Source organism: Schistocerca piceifrons, chromosome 8, assembly GCF_021461385.2.
Source record: "Schistocerca piceifrons isolate TAMUIC-IGC-003096 chromosome 8, iqSchPice1.1, whole genome shotgun sequence".
Lineage (NCBI taxonomy): Eukaryota > Metazoa > Arthropoda > Insecta > Orthoptera > Acrididae > Schistocerca > Schistocerca piceifrons.
The window spans coordinates 303,737,446-303,744,849 of record NC_060145.1 but is presented as its reverse complement, the minus strand read 5'-3'; positions in this window follow the sequence as shown (position 1 = coordinate 303,744,849).

The following is a 7,404-nucleotide window of genomic DNA, read 5'->3' as shown; positions in this document are numbered from 1 at the left end:
ACTGTCATGATACACATCCTCAATTTTATTTTCCATTCTTTTCATTATTATTCATGTTAGCAATTTGGGTGTATGAGCAATTAAACTGATTATGCGACTGTTCTCGGACTTACTGGCATTCTCTATCTTATGAATTTTGTGGATGATGTCTTTACGAAGGTCAAGTGGTACATCGCCAGTCTTATACATTCTACATGTCAACGAGAATGGTCGTCTTGCTGACACTTCTTTCAATGATTTTAGTGAGTCTGACGGAAAGTTGCCTATCCCCTTTTCCTTATAATGCTCATTTAAATTCTGACTCTAATACGGGATTCAACCATCCTTTCCTGTCACGTTATCAGACTATTCCTCTCTCTCACAGAGGCCTTCAATGTACTCTTTCCACTTATTTCGCCTTAGCTTCACTACACTGCCCACTTATTTCATTAGTGAGTGGCTTGTATTCCTGTAATTGTGAGTTTACCTGAATATTAGTCTTTCTCCTCTCTCATTTACATTATCGTGCCCATATTCTCTCGTCAACCTTTCTTCTCCAAATTCCCTTATAGCAGCATGCCTGTCTCCCATGACTGGTAGATTTTCACTCCCTTTGTATACTGAATTACCCGTTCATTATCCCCATAAACATTCTTTCTCTCTTCATCTCTTGCTTTCAGCATCTGGATTTATACCAGATGTGTTGTTGTTGGTTTCATGATTATGACGAGAACTGCCCTATTACTGAACTGTTCACTACAACTCACTCTCTGACCTACGTTCCTGTCCATAACGAACCCTACCCCATTATACAATTTTCTGCTGTTGTTGATATATCCTTGACTTATTTAATCAGAAATAATTGTTTTTTCCCTTCATTCCCTCCCTCTATATCTAGATTGAGCGTTAACCTTCCCTTTTCAGATTTTCTGGCTTCCCTACCACATTCAAACTTCTGACTTCCTACACACCGACTTCTACAACATTACCCGTTCATTGGTATTCCAACCTCTTTCTCATGGTCACATCGCCCCTGGCAGGCCCTTGCTAGATTTCTTAATGGGAGACTAGTCTGGAATTTTTTACCAAAGGGAAAATCATAAAGACGCTTTTTCAAATCAGGCCACACGTCCTGTGGATACCCACTATTTGTCTTTAATGAGAAATATTCCATGGACTTCTGTGTCCCTATGCCGTGGATCATTACTGATTTTTTCGCCTTTTAGGGGCAGATTCTAAATGTAAACGAAAGAGGGTGCCCTGAACCACTGTCCGCTCCTCCTCCCTCTTTGACAAGGCCGTTGCCAGAACGGGGGTAAACCCTTATACCAGAAGTCTTCGGCTGAAATTGATGATAATTTTTACACAAAATTTAAGCAGCAGACGTTTTCCAACAGTGGACCCAAGAGGTTCTGATTGATAAAGATGCTACACCCTCCTTTATTTTTCTCTGGGCGCTCGTTACGTCACACCTGTTCAAGCTGCTCGTCGAATATTTGACGCAGATTTATTTTTTTAATTACAGAGGGCAACTTGCCCTCTCGCTAAACACGCTGAGCTCCCGCGCGCCACAAAGAGTTGTCCCTGGATGGATTACAGAGTACTGGTCTAATACATAGATATTTCGGTGTGTGCAAGTCAGACACTTGAAGCTGTTAATGTGTGTACAAGGTTATATTGTGTTATCAGCCAAAGATCGCGATGTCACACCGATACGACAGTCAAAAGCGATGTCTCGGTACAGTTCTAATGGTAGATGGCAGGTGGCCCTGAAGATAAGCCCTCTCAACATCGTCGCGCCATTGTACGGAACAGAGACAAGCTTGGACTCAGCTCTGCTTCTATCTAAAACGAGCTATGATGAAGCACACATCATTATTGAGTTAGGACGACAGTGCTATTCAAGTCTCAGTTGTTGATGTACTGCTGTAAATGTTGTACTTGTACTTCAAGAGAAAACTTTGTAATTGTGCGCATAAATTGATACTTTACTAATCAAAGACAATCGTGCACATTCGACACTCTCATGTGTCAATGGATTGTACAATTATCATTCATGCACTAAAGTGAACAAATATCTCATATGTTGTTGTTCAGCTCAGCTGTCTAGCAGAGCAATCAAACGACCCACAGTCATGACCAGACGATTGTAGTTTCGTCACGTCTTAAAAAATGGCAACGAGAAATCCCCCCCGAACTTGATCGTTTTTTTTTTTTCGCCTGCCGCGTTCCCTGTGTGCGAGATGCAAACGTATTGTTCCTGATTGCTGCTGCCCTAATTTTTTCTCATTTATGTTGCGCTACGTTTCTTCATTCGTGTTATAGTGTGTCTTACAATATTTTACTATGTCTGAGCAGCCACAGGAATACCTCTAAGAGAAACTGGACAGTTTCAGAATCATCAGGTTGATTGCCTGCTGCTCACTGACAGCCAGATAACATCTTTACTAAACAAGCAGCACCCCGCTGGTAGCTGCTCCCAGATTTCGCCCATACCACAGCCAGGAAGCAAGATGTCGGACTCAATGGGGCAAACGCAGGACCACTTTGCTGCCTACAAAATAACAACGACGCAGGGCAAAGCTTACTTGTTGCCCACCATTGGTCCAGTCGCGGATCGCCACTGTGTACTGCTCCAGGGTTCTTTCATATGAAGCAGCAGCCTGCCCTGACTATCAAACAGTGGAGAGCAGAAATCAGGAATCTAACCACGCATTTCAAGCTTAAATAGTCTTGTGGAATTAACAGCAGTGGTGTCATATATCTAAATGCTATCACACGAGGAGTATCAACACACACATTCTCGATGCAATGTTCAAACGGCTACTCCCTGATATTAAATCAGTTCTGTCTGTTGTGAACTCTCAAACAGTTGTGCGGTCAACAGAGATTCTTCAGAGCCTCCGTGTATTTCAGTCGTTCACAGTGCACCACATACTCAGTCTCTACAGAAAAACAGCGGTCAGGTGTTTCAGAATAAAACTCGGGCAAACAGTAAAAGCGGTACAAGTGAAAACTACGGTGTCACTCTCGTGGTAAAAGGCGTGTCCTACAAAATTATGTGACAAAATCATGTCCGCAGTGCTTTTTGAACAGGGTTGGAAATATTGTTCTTGTCCTAATGCAAATTGCCTTCGATGTGGTCCCGCTTGCCACATTCAGTTGGTGTGTCTATGCAGAAAGAAAGGTCCGGGCATCAGCCGCTGTCACGTGAGACCCACGGTGGTCACAGCTACTCTGCCAACAGGTGTGTAAGGAAATGGCCTCACCACTCACTCACACGCAATCCGAACATCGCACTTCCGTAACGCTGAAGTCTTCCGCTGGAATATGCAGGCAGGCGAAGAAACTCTTAGTTGAGTTACGAGTGGAATAAATAGCCAGTTGGACACTGGTGCTTCTGTTTCCCAGGTGTGACAGAACTGCTATCCCACGCAGCCTATTTCTATTTTGACTACCTACAATCTGCATGAAATTCAAGTCCTTGGCGTGTGTAGTTTGCCAGAAACGTATCAGAGAGTAATGAAATATCTGAACCGGAGATAGGAAGGGCTGGAGACTATGAAGCACACGCAGCTGCGATGGACAATGCGCAGCCACGAATTTTTTGTGCACGGCCAGCCCCGTTGCAAGCTGTGAACTGGTTGCTCAGGAATTGCAAAAATGAAGGAGAGAAAGAGGATATTAGTGGTTTAACGTCCCGTACACAACGAGGGCATTAGAGACAGAGCGTAAGATAAGATTAGAAAAGAATGGAAAAGGAAATCGGCTATGCCCTTTCAAAGGTACCATCTTGGCATTTGCCTGAAGGAATTTAGGGAAATCATGGAAAACGTAAATCTGGATGGCGGTATGAGTGTTTGCACCGTCGTCCTCCCGAATGTGAGTGCACTGTGAAACCCAATGAATTGCAAACAATGACCACAACTCGTGCCATGTCATTCTGAAGAGCCACAAACAATCCAGAGCTAATAGAGAGCATCATGACTGATACAGGGATTAGTGATCACAAGGTCGTTGTAGCTAGGCTCTATACCGTTTCTTCCAAATCCACCAGAAACAAACGCAAAATAATTTTATTTAAAAAAACGGATAAAGTGTCACTGAAGCTTTCCTAAGAGAGAATCTCCATTCCTTCCGAACTGACTATCCAAATGTAGACGAGATGTGGCTCAAATTCAAAGATATAGTAGCAACAACAATTGAGAGATTCATACCTCATAAATTGGTAAGAGATGGAACTGATCCCCCATGGTACACAAAATAGGTCCGAACGCTGTTGCAGAGGCAACGGAAAAATCATGCGAAGTTCAGAAGAACGCGAAATCCCGAAGATTGGCTAAAATTTACAGACGCGCGCAATTTGGCACGGGCTTCAATGCGAGATGCCTTTAATAGGTTCCACAACGAAAAATTGTCTCGAAATTTGATAGAAAATCCGAATAAATTCTGGTCGTATGTAAAGTACACTAGCGGCAAGACGCAGTCAATACCTTCGCTGCGCAGTGCCGATGGTACTGTTACCGACGATTGTTCCGCTAAAGCGGAGTTATTGAACGCAGTTTTCCGAAATTCCTTCACCAGGGAAGACGAATGGAATATTCCAGAATTTGAAACACGAACAGCTGCTTGCATGAGTTTCTTAGAAGTAGATACCTTAGGGGTTGCGAAGCAACTCAAATTGCTTGATACGGGCAAGTCTTCAGGTCCAGATTGTATACCGATTAGGTTTCTTTCAGATTACGCTGATACAATAGCTCCCTACTTAGCAATCATATACAATATCTCGCTCACCGATAGATCTGTACCTACAGATTGAATTGCGCAGGTCGCACCAGTGTTTAAGAAGGGTAGTAGGAGTAATCCATCGATCTACAGACCTATATAATTGACGTCGGTTTGCAGTAGAGTTTTGGAGCATATACTGTATTCAAACATAATGAATCACCTCGAGGGGAACGATCTATTGATACGTAATCAGCATGGTTTCAGGAAACATCGTTCTTGTGCAACGCAGCTAGCTCTTTATTCGCACGAAGTAATGGCCGCTATCGACAGGGGATGTCAAGTTGATTCCGTATTTCTAGATTTCCGGAAAGCATTTGACACCGTTCCTCACAAGCGACTTATAATCAAGCTGCGGGCCTATGGGGTATCGCCTCAGTTGTGCGACTGGATTCGTGATTTCCTGTCAAGAAGGTCGCAGTTCGTAGTAACAGACGGCAAATCATCGAGTAAAACTGCTGTTCCTGATCACTATAAATGACCTGGGTGACAATCTGAGCAGTTCTCTTAGATTGTTCGCAGATGATGCTGTAATTTACCGTCTAGTAAGGTTATCCGAAGACCAGTATCAGTTGCAAAGCGATTTAGAAAAGATTGCTGTATGGTGTGGCAGGTGGCAGTTGACGCTAAATAACGAAAAGTGTAAGGTGATCCACATGAGTTCCAAAAGAAATCCGTTGGAATTCGATTACTCGATAAATAGTACAGTACTCAAGGCTGTCAATTCAACTAAGTACCTGGGTGTAAAAATTACGAACAACTTCAGTTGGAAAGACCACTCAGACTGGCAACACGAATGTGCATTTCGTGGAACTGTTTCAGCGTCACGATCGGCCTCATCTTAATATAGCCGTCAGGCGTAATAACATGAGACTTGGGGGTGCGCTGATGACAGAAGGCATGAGTCACATTTCAGTGGTGTCGGTGGAGTCTATCAGTAGGACGGGTTTCACTAGACATGGCCTGCACCTCAACAGGTATGGGAAGGGGAGGTTGGCAAAACTTATAGGTGACAGCATAGGTGGGGGTGGTGGGATCACTCATGGGAAAATTCCGGTAGTTGTGGGTGTTAGAGCTGTACCTTTTTTAGATTGAAGTCAGCTGATAGGTATTCCTGCTTAAGGGAAGTCTCTCTAACAAAGAAACCACTTTCTACAAAGCTTGGGTATCCGATTAATGAGGGAATTAGTATATTTCATCAAAATATACAAGGTATTCGAGATAAAGTTAGTGAACTGCTTATAGATGTTGACTCTGAAATTATTGGTATATCTGAACACTTCTTAAATAAGGAGATAATTCAGAGGCTTCCTTTACCAGGATACAGGTTGGCTGGCAGCTTTTCTAGGAGCTCTTTGCGGTGTGGGGGAGTAGCCATGTATGTGAGAAACGGTATCCCATTTGAGTCAATTGATGTTTCAAAGTACTGCACTGAAAAGGTGTTTGAATGTTGTGCAGGTGTGGTTAAATTTAGTGGAGCTAAACTTCTTACTGTTGTTATTTATAGATCCCCAGACTCCGATTTCACAACATTTTTGCTAAAGCTAGAGGAGGTTCTTGGTTCACTTTATAGGAAATACAAAAAGTTAGTTATATGTGGTGACTTCAATATTAATTGTATAAGTGATTGTGCAAGGAAAAGGATGCTGGTAGACCTCCTTAATTCATATAATCTTATGCAAACCGTATTCTTTCCAACGAGAGTGCAAGGGAACAGTAGAACAACCATAGACAATATTTTTGTTCATTCGTCATTATTAGAAGGGCATTCTGTTAGCAAAAAGGTGAATGGCCTTTCAGATCATGATGCACAAATTTTAAGTCTAAAAGATTTTTGTGCTTCAACACATGTTAAATATAATTACCAACTTTTTAGGAAAGCTGATCCAGTTGCTGTACAGACTTTTGTAAACCTTATCAAGGAACAAGATTGGCAAGATGTTTATAGTGCTGATACAGTAGACGATAAATATAATGCTTTCCTCAAGACTTTTCTCGTGCTCTTTGAAAGTTGCTTTCCGTTAGAACGTTTAAAACAGGGTACTAGCACAAACAGGCAGCCTGGGTGGCTGACTAAAGGGATAAGAATATCTTGTAGAACAAAGTGGCAATTATATCAAAACGTTAGAAACAGTCAAAATCTAAATGCAGCAGCCCATTACAAACAGTATTGTAAGGTGCTTAAAAAAGTTATTAGGAAGGCAAAAAGTATGTGGTATGCAGATAGAATAGCTAAGTCTCAGGATAAAATTAAAACCATATGGTCAGTCGTAAAGGAAGTGGCTGGTCTGCAGAGACAGGTCGAGGATATAGAATCAGTGCGTAGTGGGGATGTCCGTGTTGCTGATAAGTCGCATATATGTACAGTACTTAATAATCACTTTCTGAATATAGCAGGTGAACTAAATAGAAACCTAGTCCCAACAGGGAATCATATAGCGCTCTTAGAAAAAAGTGTTCCGAGACTGTTACCTGAAATGCTCCTCCATGATACTGACAAGAGGGAGATTGAGTTAATAATTAAATCACTAAAGACCAAGAACTCTCATGGATATGACGGGGTATCTAGCAGAATACTGAAGTATTGTTCCACGTATATTAGCTCAGTACTTAGCCATATCTGTAACTTTTCCTTTAGCA